Genomic DNA, 18,195 nt, shown 5'->3' with positions numbered 1-18,195 from the left:
CAGTTTAGCAGAAAGGGCCTCCCTACCACTCTTTGTAGCTCCACACTTCACATACTCTGCTATACTATCCATCCAAACACTTAATCACACAGATCTTCCCACCAGAGTGTAACTGCCATCAAAGCAAGGATTTTGTTAGTTTGTTGTTTTGTTTTGTTTTATTTTGTTTTTAAGATTTTATTTATTTATTTTTAGAGAGGGAAGGGGGAGGAGAGAGAGAGAGAGAGGGAGAGAGAGAGAGAAACATCAATGTGCGGTTGCTGGGGGTTATGGCCTGCAACCCAGGCATGTACCCTGGCTGGGAATCGAACCTGGGACACTTTGGTTCCCAGCCCGCACTCAATCCACTGAGCTACGCCAGCCAGGGCTGTTTTGTTTTGTTTTGTTTTTATTGTTGTTCGAGTGCAGTTGTCTGCCTCTCCCCTGCAGCCCAGCCGCATTTTGTTAGTTTCTTTCACCATGCCATCACCAGCACATAGAACAAAGCCTGGCCCAAAGAAGGTATTAAACATTGGTGAATACAATCAATTTAGATTATGATAGATGTTGAAGATCAAATAATGAGAAGGTAGCCTAGTCCCTGACAACACAAAGCTTATACTGTTATAGGGGAAACAGACTAACAGTCTGTGAGGATTGCAAAGCTCAGGTCTCCCAACTGAGCACTGCACGCTGGACAAGGTACAAAAGCTGGGGTTTGGTTACTTAGTGGCAGCTAAGGGAAGACAGTAGCAAGCATGAGAAAAGAAAGCTATAAGTGCGAGCTAGTTGCCTTTTCCCGTCATGTATTTTTAAAGCCTTTCTGTGTTTTTTTAGAGACCCATTCAGATTAGAGGCCACAAAAGGGGAAGTAGACATGAAGACTCTTCACAGACTGTAGTATTCTAAAAGCATTTTCAGTTGTATTTTTTTCAGTATTCTGTACAATTTTATTTTCTCCCTTCAACCCTAACAGTATGATATCCAAATTTCTTCTTAACTGTAGTGTCTGCAAACACAGGCCTGTCAAGCCCACTTACAAGCAAGGCAAAGGCTGCTTCTTCAAATGGCCCCACCACGGACCCTCTGGTCATCCAGCCTGTCGCCTCCTGGCCTGGCTTTGTCTCCACTATATTGTGCAGCCACTTCACTGACTCTCACTGCAGACTTGAACTTTCCCGAGGCTTTCCTGACTTCTCCATGTTTTTCACACAGATTGTGTCTGAATGCATTGCCACCACCTTTGAGTGACCCTGAGACTCCTTATAAGAACTGTCACTCCCAGAGGCTGCACCCCGACTTCTGCCTTTTCCAGAATTGCTTTTTCCTTTGGGTGGCATCTTCAGAACTTGACACGGAACTCTCAACTGTATTGGTTGCCATACCTTTGGTTGTATTGGTTTATACATGGAATATTATTTAGGTTTTAAATAAATTATCACAGTAGTAATTTAATCAGTGTACATAAATTTGCACATATACATAACTTCATATAGTTTAACAACGCACACAGAACTGAGCATTTGGACATGCTTCACTGGTTATGACTTGCCCTCATTAAGTCATGATGCTTGTTTTCTAACAGAATGAAAGCAGTATCTACCAAGTCTTACTAGAATTGTGATCATGTTTAGCAAGCAAGTTAGAACATACACCTTTGGTCCATATGCAGTGGAGTACAATTGAATATTCTATTTTGTATTTTAAACCAGATTCTCCTTGACTAAACTTAAGGAGAGTAAAAGGAACTAAGTGTTAAACACTGTCCTAGAATTTAATTGAGAGAGAGGGAGAGGGTGAAAGTTGCTTTGAATGTGAAGTTTGACTGATCACGCAATTTACTCTCAAGAAGCCACCTTTCATCCCTGCTGACTGACAATGCCGTTGGACACGAGAGAAACCCACGCAGACAGACGAGCTCCTGCATCGAGAGCGTAGGGGTCCTCGCTCCAGGATTGCAGGGAATATCAGGCTTATTTTGACTTGTATAATGCTGACTAAATATGAGTGAATAAAGGAATATGGAAATATCTTGCAAATAATCTTCACTAGGAGTTGATTTTGCCCAGTGTACACTTAAGCTCCTGGGAACCATAAAAGGCAAAGTGTTAGGCAGTGGTCTTCTAATCCTAAACTCTTGAGGAGAAAAACTAATTTCATATTAATAATAATAACCAAATGGCTTTCCCTGGTAACCAATAACTAGACAGTCCACACACAGTGGCCCTGTGATGCACTGTCTCTTGTATCGTGTTCAGTGCAATTCCTGGCTGAGGGAGTGACAGGACCCAAGTCAAATGATCTAAGCCTTAGATTTTAAGGTCTGTAAGAAAATCCATCACTCAGCGGTGATGAGACCTGGGAAAAAATCACTTAACCTCTTCAATGGTAAAACTCACCCTGCCTTCTCAACAGAGGTCACTGCCTCAAATAAAAGGTGTTTTTATATAGTAGGAAAGAATGTGTGTGTAGTTACTTGGCCAATAGTGATAAAATCACAAATGTAATTAGGTCTTCAGTATGTGGTACTCATTCAAGCAGACATCAAATACAGTCCTTACGAAAACAGTCCTAACACTCTGGTGAAACAAGTTGCTATAAAAGTATTGGTAATTTTCACCTTCCTCCTCATCACAGTTGTTTCCCTCAGACTTCTAGGAGCAGGGTATGTACAAGAGAGATTTTTTTTTAATTTTTTAAATGCCAAGAAACATATTTATAAATGTATGAGTCAAAAGCATACCAATTTTCTTTTATGTTTGAAAACTATAATGCTTCGATTTTGAATAATTACATGATAATATGACATTATATAAACTAGTCTTAGACCACTCGGCCATCCTGACACTCTTCATTATATAAACTAGTCTTGACAGAATCCGAAGCAGGGAGAAGACGAGGTGTTCAAGGGCATGGGCTAACTTTCCCCAGCGCTAGAGCCATCCTCTGCTGCAAACCGATTGTCCTGGTTAGGAAAACGAACTGCAGAAGACCCACACCACGGGGAATTTTTTAAAACAAAACATACACATTATTTCCTTTCAGAAATTCATCTTATGCAGCTGAATTCCCTTTTTTAAATATAAACTAAGTCATTAAAATCATAATTTTGCTATCACGTTTAAGCATCCAATTTCATAAACAAGGACAGACAATACTTTTTTCCTTTAAAAATTCAAAGTAAACAAGCTTGCAATATGGTTTTAACAATCTTAGTGCAGCAGGCTCCACAACACATAAATCATAATGTGATTCCTTGCAGTGTCCTCTTTACATGTAGCTGAATTAAAAAAGTAATAAGGGGTGAGCAATTTTCCCACTGGTTTCCATTATCATGAGCACTGTTTCTACAGCTCTCTGCCTGCATTTCAAGCCAGCCATTCATCAAGGCTCAGGACAAAGGAATAAATGGTTCTGATCATGTCATCACTGAGCAAACGTACTTCTCTCTGGGTCAGGCCCTATTATTGCACAGCCTGTGTATCATGCACAATTTGTATTTTGCCTTTTGAAAGTGCAGATTGCCTTGGTTAGAATTATTATCCTCTGCAAGCTACTAACCTGCAGAGCCCAAGAAAGTCTGTACCAAAAGCAGGTGACCTGTTGAAAGCTGCACTTCTGTGAATACAGTACTATCTAAACCCAGCATATGCTAATCTAAAAGCACTTACATTATTCAGGCTGCTCCTCCAACTAAAGTAAATGATCAAAATATGTACATAAAATAATGTGACATCTTCTAAAGGGTCTCTTTGGTGGCAAGAAGTGAATAAACACAGAAATGTTGCCCCATAACAGAGTGTACTCAGAAAGCTCAGGAGGAAAACCTGCTCTTGTATATTGCCTGACGCAAATTGAGACTCTCGACAAATGTTTGCTGAACCAAATTAAAATCAATAAATTTCCCTAAGGCTTAAATCACAAAAAGTAAGTCAAAGGTTATAAATCATCACCACAATAAAACACTTCTTCATTCAGTATTCTTCCATGGTGACTGAATTGGTGCTTCTGATGGACACACTGGGTTATGGCCAGGTTGCAGGGGTGCCCTGGCAGTGCCCATATTCTGTGGGGTTTATATATGGGTGCCAGCATGGCCCAGTCCTGTGCCCCAGACTGAACTAAGCACCCTCCTTCTCTCTCTCTCCTGAAGGAGCTGTTTGGGGGAAATTATTTTATTGTTGGTTTCTCTTTTATTATCATAAGATGCCATTTTCATTCCCCAAAAGAATTAGAGGCATTTTAAACAGCAGATAGTCAAATAGACTAAACAAATTCTAAAATGCTCCAAGATTTAGAGTCTAGAGAATTTTATAATATTAAAACACATAAAACAACTAAGTTAAAAATTAAAATGGATCAGAAACCATTTGGGGAGTAATGAAATCAAAAGAAGTATGTGAATCCATATGGAAAGACAAACTCTCCTGGTAATAAACGCTTGGAGGAGTTTTTCACATAAAGCTTACTGGGGAGAACCTTAAGAAGCAGAATATACTGAAGATATATTTCACGTCTTCAAATCTTTCATTAATTCAACCCTTGCTTATTGAAAGCACCTGCTATGTACACTGCACTCTTGCTTCAGAAATATTCTTTAAATAACAGTTTCTTAACTTGGCGTCTGACCAAAGCCAAGGACATAACATTTAATTATACTCATCAAAATACATTCTACCAGAAAACTAAGGTTTTAGCCAAGAATGTTGTACTCTGGTGATTTAATTTGGCCCTAGCAACAGCATCTAGAAACTATTCAGTATTCATGGAATAGTTAATACATCTCTTGAACAGAAATGTTTCTCAAATGCCATTGCAGACATGCTCCAGCAGGAGGCAGTCTACACAAGCAAGGCTCTCTGCCCAGTGCTGCAGGAAGTGAAAGGCTGTTTTTCATTGATGGAGACATACTGCTTTAACACTTAGGAATACAGCTTTCATCCTTGTTTCAAAGGAAACAATCTCACCTTGGTAGAGACGTGGGTGCAGAGGTGTCTGGACAGGACCAGATTTTTTTCTCAAAAATGAGGACATATTCAGCGATTCCAATGATTTGCATGTAGTACATGACAGATGTATTTTGCCCAAAAGAAAAATTTAAGGTGGATATTTGTTAATAGTGTTCTGTATTTGTGTGCTCTCTCATGTGATAAATTTAGAGGAGTGTTCCATCTTGATGCTCTGCACCAAAATGAGTGAGCTGTAAGAAGGCACTCCATCTGTGCCCACTGGTTCTGTGCAGCAGCAAAGAATTCTGACATCAAGTTGTGTGTGTCCTCTCATTCAGACATGGAAAAATATCTGGCCGTCCATAGAGGAGAAAGACAATATTAACGTGTATGCCACACAAAAATGAGCTGTTATCTCCTCTCCCCCAAAAATGTCTTCTGCCTAAGGCTTATTGATAAAACAGGTCCTCCCATTAACTTTTCTCCACAGAGCAAAACTTTTAACAATTGTACGTGACACTGGCTTTGAAAATGCCTGTAACATTCCAACAGTTACTTGGCTATGTGAAATCACTCCTGGCTAACCAAGAGTATAAAAACATGTGCTCCCCACTTTCTAACTCTTTACCAAGCTCCTCAGCACCACCCCTGAAATGCCTTCCTCATCCAAAAAGAGTGTCACAGCCCACCTTCTCAGAGAGGAGAAACCAGAGCCAACTCACAGCTTATGTCAGAAGGGAGATGTGAGAAGCTACACTCCTTTACCCACCCCCAGAACAGACATAGTTCAAGAGTGGCATCTGGCTGATCCACTCATTTGAAGCAAATGTATAGAAGTGCTCCAAAATAGATTGCCAGAAAGCATATTGCCCTCATAGTCAATTAAAGTAAATGGAGAAAAGGGTACGCAAAGGAAAAATACTAATTATCCAGGCTGGAGTGTGCCCAATTCCAAACAACTAACACACCCAAATGTGTAAATAATCACCCTCAATATTTTAATGATTTCAGTAATTGGGAATCATCTTTTCATCATTCATTTCACCTCCAAAACAGCACTCCCTACAATTCAGTATCTATTAGCAATCTGCTGAGAGATTAATTGAATATTGACCCAAAGAAATGTCTTCTACCTGTGGAATCACTTCAACTATCCCATCAAAAACAATCTCTAAACTGAGATGCAGGAAGGTAAGAATTCCATCTCACCACTTTGATTATATTTTAACTGCTAGTACTTGGAAGCCAAGGTACTTTATTTAAAAATGAGGATTAGAAAAATCTGAGACAAGTACAGTATAATGAGAAAAGCCCTAGACTGGCAGTCAGGAGTCTCAGCTTTCTACTATTTCTCTGTTCTCCTGAACCCTATGTCTATGACTATGGACCATTTGTTCATTTATTCTTTTATTCCACTATTTATTAAGTGTATACTCTGAGCTAAGCACTGTGCCAGTTCCCATTAGCTGTGATACTTCATCTATTTAAAGGACAATATTTATATCTACTCTAACACACAGGGTTGTTATGAGAAATAAATTCAATTGTTTATGTGGTGATTTGTAGTAAACAATAAAGTACTATGCAATTAGTACTGAAGTGACTGTCATCTAAAAAGCACTGCAATATGCTTCGATCTGCACCTGACCACCATGTCAATGGGGTGTACAGGTACATAAACAGAATTTGTGTGTACAGTGTGTAAATTGTGCACAATGACGTGTGTTGTGAGATATTTGAGTTATAACAAATAAAATATAATTTGTAGAATAGAAATGGAGAGGTAGACTAGTTAGGTGAGGGAAATAGTAAACTTTTTTAAATGCTCATACAATAACTATAAATGGAGCCCACAGAAATTCATAATTTAGAACGGCAGCCCCCAACCTTTTTGGCACCAGAGACTGGTTTCATGGAAGACAATTTTTCCAAGGACTGTGGTTGCAGGGCAATGGATAACTCAAATGCATTACATTCAAGCTCACCTCCTGCTGGGCAGCCTGGTTCCTAACAGGCCCGGACCAGTACCAGTCCATGGCCCAGAGATTGGGGACCCCTGATTTAAAAGACACCCCATGGAGAAAAGCAATAGAACATGGTGCTTCATGCTGTATTCTGGAACCAGACTGCCTAGGTTCAGTTAGTGGCTCTACCACTTACAGCTGTGGCCTAGGGAAAGTTGCTTAATCTCTGTGCCTATTTCCTCAACTATAAAATGTGGTCAATGATAGTATCCACCTTCTGGAATTCTTAGGAGGATTAAATGGGCTAAGACACTATGCAACACATTTTAAATCTACCTAAGGATGAGCTGTTTACAGTGCAGGGACTTTTCTGCCTTTTATATTTATATCAGAGATAATGATGCTTATAAATCAATTCAGTAAATTTTACTATAGGCACATGTACAGGTTATGTCATTTCTCTGTTCAAGTGTCTACAAAGGCTTCATGCTGCCCACTACCATATACAATCTGAAGTCATTCATTGGCTTTTACAGCCCTATGTGATCATCCACTATCCAAACACCTGTCACAACTTCTAACACGAACTCTAAGTTCAGTATGCCAATTTCCCTCTCTATTTGCTATTTCCATTAACATAAATAAACACTATATCTCTCCTGTTTTAAAAAAATTTCTTGCTCTTAATTAATTTCTTTGCTCTCTTTTACAGCAAAGCTTCTTGAAAAAAATATTTGCGCTTGCTGTCTCAATTTCCTGTTATATTCTTTCTTAAACCTCTTATAACTAAATTTTTAATATTATCTAAGTGCATATTTGTCTCCAGAAATCTAGGCACAAATCCAACTTTTGTTAGTTAGTTGGTTCCATTTGGAAGCCTAAAAAATCTGGAGTTATTATGTCCTTCAGAATTTGATTATTCTCTGCACACCTGCTATTACCTCCATCTCCCTATTTTCAGTAAATGAAAACTCCATTCACAAGAAATCTTCCTTAATTATCCTCTCCTCACACTTTACTTTCCATTCATCAGCAAATTATGTCAACTCCTTGTTGGCAACATATCCATCCAAACGGATCACCAATACCTATCCCAAAAGCCCCTTTGCCTCTCACTTGAACTTCTTGCAAGACTGTTCATACTTCTGCTCTTTGTCTCCCTCTGGTTTGTTCCTACAGAGCAGTGAGAGTGAGCATTTGACATAAGTCAAACCATGACACCGCTCCCCTCAAAATATCTCAATGGCTTCCCATTTCACTCAGTTAAACCCAGTATCTTCACCACAGCCCCCTCCAGAGCCCTCTCTAAGCTCCTACATGGTCTGGCCACTGCTTCCTCTCTGTCCTCATCCATCACTCCTCACCAACTCCTTCAACCTTCTTTTCTGGCTTCAGTACATTGCTCCTTCTTTCCTCCCACCATGCATCCATCCACAAGACTATAAGTTCCACAGGAGTGAAGACTTGCATGTTTTATAAATTGCTGTGTCCTTTGCACCAAGAACAGTGTCTAGCACATTCTCATATTCATTGAAAGAACAGACTGAATTAATAATGAATCTTTCTATTGTTCTATAAATAATATCGCCCACACATTGAATGTCAAGCCCAATGCCTCCACTATGTCAAACCTTCAATGAAAACTCTAAAGACAAGCATTATTATCCCTATTATGCAGATAAGGAAGCTGAATCCCAGAAGGCTATATTTCACATCCCAGATCACACGGCCAGACAGTAGCAGTACTGAGGTTTCAACCAGAGTCTGAACTCTTTTCCAGAGGCCTCTCTGCTCAGTAAGTAGTCCACAGTCATTTTTGTTCCTTAGCTGTGTTCTTACCATACCTGAAAAGCCTTCTTCCAACCCTAGATTTCAGATTTATACTACAAACCAAGCTTATGTAAGTAATTTCCTTTTCCAACACCCCACTCATATATATGAATCATTCCAATTTGTATCATTGTCTCCATTCTTAAAATTAAAACACTTAAAGTTTACAAAGTACTACAATGCTCTCAAGTATATATGCTTTTCTATAGTTGTCTACATAGTTATGTTATCCTTATCTGACAAAATAAATACAATTCAAGACCTTATTTTGAAACCTATTTCATTAAAATGTCTTTCTGTCTCATACATTAGCCACTAAGAATGTTCCCAAATGATGGCTGGATCAATCTGGAGACACACAAATATGTAAAAGAGTACAAGGTACCTGGATGTCAGAAGCTACACACCTCACTGTTGCCGTTCAAACATTCCTTTCATAGGACGTAACAGCACAGGGTAGATAGCCATTTGCTCAGACAAATGGAAATCTCATAGATCACAATTTTCTTTTCCAGTCCTGCTAAACCTGTTTCCTCACCTGTAAATTGAGAACACTCCACAAACGATCACTACTAGGTACAGATACTGAGACAGATCTTAAATAATTCTCTAACAAAAGACTAAAGTGTACGTGTTAAGAGAATGTTTGTTTGCCTCTTGAGTGATTCCATTCCGTTCATCTCTAATCTCCACTGAAGGCAAAAGAAAAATTCATGTTCCTTAAACACTGCTTCCCTGACATCACTCCCCTCCTGTGAAACCCTGCACCACTCCGCACTACCGGTGGAACAGAGTCTACGCCTCTCTGTCTGGCATGGAAGACGTCTCACAACTGAGTCCTGCTCTCTGCAAAAGGATGGCCCACGACTTCACAACTAAGACTCCAGGCCAATAAATCTGCTCCTCTTTAGGTGATTCAATTAGGTATGATCTGCACATAATACATTTATCCTGTGCTTTGTTAGTCACAACAGGCTACCCTCAGTTCCTGAAATAATCTACGCTCTTTCCCGCATCAGAGCCTTTACAAATGCTGCTTGTCTCCACAGACCAGCCTTCACCATCTCCATATGGCTGGTTCCTCCAAGTTCAGCATAAATGTCACCTGCTTAGAGACGTTTATTCATGACCTCACAATTCAATCATAGTACCTTCCCCACCATCAGTTTTCTGTACTTGTATACTATGTTGTTTTTACTACAGTTTAACTCAGCAATTCTTTATGTATTTGTTTAGGTTTGGGCAGCTTATTTCTGTCTGTCCTATTAGAAAGTGGTGTTAGAGCAGATCTGCCTTCTTCAACATTGTGTTGGTCGGCCCAGTGCCTAGTGTGGTGCCTGGTTCATCGTGGGAACTCAGGAAATACATGTTTAATGAATCAGTGAATATGGATGTGCATTTGAGAGTTCACTTGATTATATATTACAAGATTCCATTTATCTGAAATATCCAGAACAGGCCCATCAACAGAAACAGAAGGCAGGTGAGTGGCTGCCTGGGGCTGCAGGTAGGTGAGGGGAAGGACGGCAGCTAGAGAGTTCAGGATTCCCCTTTGGGCCGATTAAAATGTTCTCAAATGGACTGTGGTGATGGCCAAGAGACTCTTCACATATACAAAAACCTTTATATTGTACACTTTAAGTAGGTGGATTGTGTAATATATGAATCATATACCAATAATGCTATTTTGTCCCCCCCAAAAGAATACATTTGATTAATCCACTGGTTAACTGATTTGTTTTTTTACATGCTGATAAATGATGTATACTAGCCTATATTTTATTTGTTTTAATAGTACTTAAGGGTACTATCAAAATTAAATGAATATGGGTGATGCTAATAAGGAAGCCAAAGAGTAGAGATGTATTTATTCAATACCTACCACAAACCATGCAAGATATTAGAGGTAACCAAAAAGAAAAATGCCTTAGACCTGCCCTTAAAGAGTTCAAAAAGCCAATTTAATCCAGACTAAGATGATTAAGAGAAAAACAATGGCAATCACTGTATCAGAAACCCATCTCCCATCTTCCTCTACCCCTTTTCCTCCAGCTGGCACTTTAGCTGATACCTGGAGTATACAGATGTAACCTACCAACTCCTCTGCCATTTGAACACATTGTACAAACCTGCAGCAGGTGGGAAGTAACAGCCAGCACAACCCTGGACCACATGGGAGCTGATGCCTACATCTCTACCTTTCTGTGTCTTAGATGCACAATTCTCAGGTGTATCATGCACCACTTCTCAAAGTTTGCCCAGTAGGATAGAGTCATAGTTGCTCACAGCAGTGAACAGCTTAGAAACGTATACTAGATACATTATTATTTCTTTCATCTTTTGCTTTTCCAAGTGCTCCACTTCTTCATCCTGGGATCATTTCCCAACACACATATACTACCTGGTGAAAACCCTGTTTCAGGCTCTGCTTTGGGAAGGGAGGGGGTCTCCTCAAGGAATTCACAAAGTCTATTTCTCTATTCTCATCACCTAACCAAGAGGAACAAAATCTTCTGCATCCAAAGCATAGATAATGTCCATCATGTAAGACAGCCATACATTCTGCTTAGGTCTACACACTTGCCAAGATAACTCGTTCAACAAGTTATTCATTCCTTCATCAAATACTGATTATCCACTACAAATCAGGCTCTCTTCTAAGATCTAAAAATATAGCACTAGGCACAGAATTTACACTCTCTGGTGGGAATATTCTAGTGGGGAAAAAATAATAAGTAAATATGTGATATGTCAGGTGGTGATAAGTGGTGTAATAAAAAATAAAACAGAGTAAAGTGGTAACAAAGTGGAGAGGTTATAACAACAGAAAGAATCTCGGAAAAAGTGATATTTGAGCAGATCTAAATGAAGAAATTAAATGACTCCTGAAACTATGGAGAAAACATCTGAGGCTAATGGAACAGCAAGGGCAAAGACCTGCAGTTAGAAATGAACTTGACACGTACAAGAGAGAACAAGAAGGCAGGATAGCTGGAACTGAAGCAGCATGGAGGGGAATGGCAGTAAATAGGCAGGGTAGCTCTTGAAGGCTAAGGGACAAAAGGTAGATTTTATTCTGAAAGCTAAGGGAAAGCTTGTAGAATACTGAAAAGGGGCAAGACATGGCTGAATTTACATTTCTCTAAGATTATCCTAGCTCCTGTGACGCTAACTGGCTGTGGGAGTGCAGAGGTGGAAGCAGGGGGATCCGTCAGCTATCACAGTTGTCCGAGAGAGAGAACAGCAGCTACTGACAGAGGGAAGGGGAAAGCATTCGGATGAATGAAGCCCCTAGAAGAAAAATGAACATGTTAGTTCTGCTCAAGCACTATTTTTCTTGCAAATGAACATTTTGATAAGACACTATTCGTATTTAACCAAAGCAAACTTTAAATGAATTTTTAAATAAGTATAAAAGTGTTCTGCAATATGACATGGTATTTATACTAGTTACCAAAAAAAAGTAAAGTCTTATTTTTAAGCACTTAATTTAAGGAGAGAATTTAGAACAGACCTCCCCCAATCACAATCTATAGGAAATCAAAAGTCAGATGTAAATTATGTAAATCAGGAAGGGGAAAAAATCCTAGCACAAGTAAAGGAGAGTGAAAATTTTTCTTAAGAGTATGATTGCCAATTTCTGTCATTCAGGACATCGGTATGAGGGGGAATCTGAGGCTTCAACTAAAATGATAAAATTTCATATCCTCAGATTTTTTAAATAATTGTAGATAGCATATTTTTTAAATATTTCCAGAAAATGTATTTTAAAAATACCCTTTGTTTGTTTATTTATCTCATCTCCTCCTCTTATATCTTAAAAAAATGACAGTGCTTGCAGGAAGGTTGAACCCAGATGTCAAAATGCAAACAATACTTTTTTATGGTGCAGGTAGGTCTTCTTCTCTCATTAACAAAACTCCATATGTTAATGGCCAACATATACATAGTACTTACTATGTGCTAAACTCTCATCTAAGTGCTTCACCTACATGAAAGCATTTATCCTCACAACTATATTAGGCATTATTTGTCCCATTTTGTAGATGAAGAAACTCAGGCCCAAAGGGAGTTAAACACGTTAGCCTGGGCCTCACAGCTAAAAGCCAGAATTCAAACCCAGGCAGCCTGGCCCTGTGTTCTCCACCACCATGCACATCACCTCCTAGTGCACTGAATGGAGAGACGGCAGCTTGTTCGGGAGGGGAAAGCAGCAGCACCTGGGTGGTGCCATTTAGAGAAAACAGGAGGCTCTGGGGACACACATCTCCACAACAGCTAATTCCACCATGCTGAGGAAAACATAAGTGACATTTTCTCGTCCTGCCAAGCATCTCACCTGAAGTGTGATTCACCTCCCACAACATAGGCAGCAGCACATATTCTGAGGATTTTCTTCTAGTTGTAGCTACCAGGCATTAATCTCCCTTGTAATAATAGCAGGGCATTGTGCCAAAGAAGCTGGATTTTTACTCAGCTTCATGAACAAGGTCTGGTTTCAAATATGAGGTTTGCTTATTTCTTATTCTAGGGGATTTCATTTAAGACTGAAAAATACCCTTGCCATAAGAGGATTTTAATATAAGAGGAAACAATTTTATTTCATTCTAGGGTTTTTTTTTTCTCCTCCGACTTAACTGAATGACAAATTCAAAATACCATTTACCGAAGCATGCTCTCTTCTTCAGAAGTGGCCTTAAGACTCTCATCAAGAAATCTTCCCAAACATTTCCAAACAATTTGTGCAATAACCTTAACACACAAAAACAATTTGGTAGCTTTTTTATAAACAATGCCTGCTATCTTACAGTATCCATATTTAACCTCAGGAAAATCCAGCTATGAAGATTACCAGATATTAGTATCCTCATTTGCTAATGAAAGAAGCTAAAGGATAGAGAACTTTAAATGCCTTGCGTAGGATCACAGAAGTAGGTGAAGTATGGAGAAGGTGTGCAGATATGGCTCCAAAAAGTTCAGAGCAGACCATTCATCTGTCCACTGAAAGTGAACCAATTACTGAAAGCCTGACATGTGCCCATTTGCATGCTAATCAACCAAGTTCCACAGAGAATCATTTAAAACTCCCAAGCAACTTACTTAACCACCTTGCACCAGTTTCCTCACCTATATAATGAGTCTAATACTAGTACCTATATCCCGGTATCATTGAGAAGATTAAATGCTGTATTGCATGTCAACATTGAGCACCATGCCTGGACAAAGGACTCTAACAAGTATAAAAATAAAACTTTGCAGTTAGAGAGGTCTATTAATGGTTGAGTTCCTCTCACCACAAGGGTGGAGAGGGGGCTTGGATGGCAAATGTCAGAAATGCCTGATAAAGCCTTTCAACCCTGTGAGATTATGGAAAGAGGTAGCATCTTGGCTAATATTGATTCTTCTTACACCTAGATGCTGATATAGGGGCATATTCTCAGAAATTTTCATGTATTTAACAAGGAAAGAAACACAGGAGGGACTTCTAGAATACAAGTAATAAAAAATGTTTATGTGAGTAAAAAGCCTCAGGACCAACATCATTGTTCTCCACTATTTTCTCTCTCTACCTATTGCAGAGTAATTTGAGAATGTGCTATAGCACAGGTGGCAAACGCAAGGCCCGAGGACCAAATCAGGCCCTCCACCTTGTTTCATCCAGCCCAGCACCTTGCTTCAACCTGGCAGCAGTGCCCAGCTCCCACTTAACTATTAAGGAGTATTTACATTTATACAGTCCTAAAATTACATTCGGCCCTTTGAAAGCAACTGCAAGGCTCATATGGCCCCTGGTGAAAATGAGTTTAACACCCCTGTTCTACAGGAATTATAAAAAGCAGAGAGCAGAACACCATAGCAAAAACATTGGCCTATGTTCTTTGGGGTTTTGTCGCTTCCTTGAACTATGAAGTGGCTAAACTTTTCTGAGCTCCTTCACCTGCAAAAAAATAATGATCTCTTTTATCCCCTAGGCAGCAGTATATAGTGACTCACATTGTATTTAAAACTTAAAACAAAATTATAATTACAGCTAATTAAAAACAATTTAAACATCAGAAGAAACTGTGGAAGAGCTATAATTAGCTGCTAAGAGATGATATTGTAAAGAGGTTTTAATACAAATAGAACTTGGAATCAAAAGATCTCATCAATCTCATCATGCCATGAACAGAACAGTGTTACCAGAAAACTTAAAGCCAGATGGTTTTATCACCAGCCCAGAGCACCCTCAGTCCTCCAACCTCTCCATCTTCTGTAGGACCACATCACATGCCCCTGTTACCCAGCCAATGGGAAACACCGTCAGGAACTGGCAGTGATATCGTGCGGCAGGTCACGGCAATGAAGTCTTGCAGTGACTCACGCTTCATTGTGTTTGCACAGAGCACTGGATACAGTACTTACATATTTCAGGTGTTACGTATTAATACTTGTAGATTTGATTTCTTGGGATAAAAAATGAAGTTTTCTATGGAGCCTACATTTCAATCATAATAGACATATCTTGGTTTCTCCTTCCTCTAATCTTCACCTACTTTCTCCAACAGAAATCCTGGCTCCTGCCCTGCATCTGTCTCAAGTGTGGTCTTTCCCTTACAACCTTCACACAGCTGGGCCAGGAGACGAGGTAGGTGTCCTCCAGGCTTTTCATTGCAGCTTCCTGCTCACACTACATTCTCCTTATGCAAAATTACATTCTCCCTCCCCCCTCCATAAAATTCCCTGGCTTGGAATCTCATCAGCTCCTACCCCCAAGCCCTCATGGTTGGTGTCATCTGCTGATACCTGAGTCATGCCCACTCCCTGTTTGATGACTTTAGCTCCTACTTCACCATGACCACTATGACTTTGTAAAACACAACTCCTATCCTAACTTTTGGCTATTTTAATTCATGTGTAGATAGGCCTTCCAACACCCTGGCCTCTTGAATTTTTCTCCCCTACTAATCATGCCCTACACCTTATCCTAGCCACTCACTCTCAAGTCATGTCACTCACCTTGTTACCACCTACAAACCTGCCATAATCTAAATTTCACGCATCCACTTCCTGACCACTTCCTTCTCCGAGCTCATTTCTTCTAGCACCTGAATTCACTCCAATAATGCTTACACCCCCAGTGACTTGCAGAACACTAATCCTACTAATTTTTCACTGCTCTTCAGCCTTTCCATCTCTCTCCATTCTCCCAATGTCTCTCCACTCCCCTTACTCAATTAAAACCTCATGGCAATCACTATAATCACTCTTTGTATGTATACTTGATTCTTTTCCTCTCTCTTCACCATTGTTTCTCATGTCTTCTTATTGTCTTAGTCTTCTAACAGGCTCCCTAACTTCCATCTTTATCCTCTGGCAGTCTATTCTCAACACAGCAGCCAGGAGGGTCCTTTAAAAATGTAAATCAGGGCATATAAATTCTCTATTCAATATTCTCAGTGGCTTCCATCTCATCAGAGTAAAATTCAAAATCCAAGTGATGGCTTACAAGCCTACTTATAGCCCAAGCCCCTTGTCTCTGACTTAGCCTCCCACTAATCTTTTCACTTACTCCCAGGAAAAAACACTAGTCCCCTCACTGTACTTCAAACCCACCAGACAATCCCCTGCCTCAGGACCTTTGCACTGACTATCTCCCCTACCTAGAATGCTCATATCCTAGATATATCACTATGACATCCTCCACTGCCTTCAAGTCTTGTGAAAGTCTCAGCTTCTAAACTAAGTCTTATTCTGAAATCTCACTTAAAATGACAAACCCCCACCACAGTCTAGCACTCACAATCCTATGTACCCTGCTGTATTTTTTTTTACCATACCATTGTATTTTTAACTATCTACTATACTATATAATTTGATTACTATGGTTGTAACCTTTCTCTTGCCACCTCCACCACCAGAATTTAGACTCCATGAGGGATGAGAGTTTTGATCTGTCTTGTTCACTTGCACAGACCAAGTACCTAGAACCTAGTACATGGTAGATTCACAAGAGATTTGTTTAAATAAATTAAACATAAATATTTCTCTATGTGTGACTTGATGGATTTTAGCAGAACCAGAATCAGACCGCAGTAAAAACTCTCAAATTCCTCATTTGCAATCTTTCTACAGGAAGTGAGCTCAAAAAGAATATTAAGTTCCTAATTGGCCCATGCGGTATTGTCGAAAAGTTGACTTCTACGTTTTCCCTCCCATAAACAATAAGTATTTTAATTGTCAATCCACAAGTCAGTCTATCAAATTATATTTATAAGTTACCTAAAATATTACCTATTATAAAGGGATAATAATTAAACCATCTTAATATCAATTAATTAAGCAGGGTTGCAAGACACAGGAAAATTCTGGAAGCCAGGGCTATGTCTACCACCTTGACTGTGGCTGTGGTATCACAGGAATACGCTGATATCCAAATTTATCAATTGTACACATTAACTATGGGCAGGCTTTGTATATCAATTATATCTCAATAAAGCTGTTTTTTTAAAAAAACAAATAACTAATGAAAAGATTTTCTCTTGCATACCAACACTTAAGAGCAGCCATATTTAATTAAAGGAAGTAAGAAGAAAGATGAAGCTTTTGCACCACACCAAGGTTCTTTCAAGGTTATTAGAAATGTAGTCTGTGTTATTATGTCTATTTTCACTTCAAAGTGTGGTTTCCCTTATCCCTGTTACAAGGGGATCACCAGCACTGCCCTTCTACTTTCTAGTCCACATTCTTTTCGACTCATTGAAATGAAATAAAAAGAGCTGGAAAGAATGAAGGAGAGCAGGTGTTCCTGTTATTACTAGGCACCAGCTGGAAGGAGGCAAACAAAATGGTGTTGAAAAGAAGAAAACATATTTTAGCTGAAAATAGGTGTATTATAAATGAGGAGGGAGCATCTCCTCTAAGCTCAGACATGAGTAGAAAGGGGAAAAAACAAAACCCGGTGTTTCCAAGTTGGTAGGAAATGTAACACTGTGTAAATTGTCTTCAGGATAAGCAGGATGATTCAATTAATGAATCAATGAATGAGTAAATGAGTCCATAAGTCATGAATATATAATTCAAGGGCTGCTTTCACTGGGAAGGGAAGTGCCCCGGGAGAAGTGTTACATTCCCTGGTGGCCAGTCACACTGGCTGCCTTTTATGGGTTCTGGTTGTCTTTGCATTGTCTCCATGTTAGACTTGCTTCTTTCTCTCTTTCCAATTGGATCTTAAATACAGATCATTGTAGCTTCAGAGTACAGATATGTTTCTGGAAATTTACATACAATATAATTTAATTGTAAATATTGGGAAGTGCATGCTTTTTATTCGGTTACATTTATATAGTACTTTCCAGTTTATTAGCCATTTTGATGTGAAATTTTAGTATGAAAGTGCTTTCAGGGACCACATACCGCCTATATTATAGATAATGTGGTCCTAACTGTTCATTTTAAGGGCAGGAAAATGAGTCCGGAGGTGGCCAATGATT

At 39.3% G+C, this 18,195-nt stretch overlaps 1 protein-coding gene and 1 pseudogene across 1 annotated transcript in view; both read right to left on the bottom strand.

Annotated features, from left to right (window-relative positions):
* Nucleotides 1–18,195, bottom strand: part of TAFA2 (TAFA chemokine like family member 2) — a 428,493-nt gene that overhangs the window by 232,051 nt on the left and 178,247 nt on the right. The gene's annotated exons all lie outside the window — the stretch shown is intronic.
* On the bottom strand, nt 383–2,799 carry LOC118499043 (annotated as a pseudogene).

The sequence above is a fragment of the Phyllostomus discolor genome, chromosome 2 (assembly GCF_004126475.2).
Source record: "Phyllostomus discolor isolate MPI-MPIP mPhyDis1 chromosome 2, mPhyDis1.pri.v3, whole genome shotgun sequence".
Lineage (NCBI taxonomy): Eukaryota > Metazoa > Chordata > Mammalia > Chiroptera > Phyllostomidae > Phyllostomus > Phyllostomus discolor.
Note: the sequence above shows the minus strand (reverse complement) of the source record. Positions and strands in the feature narration are given on the sequence as shown.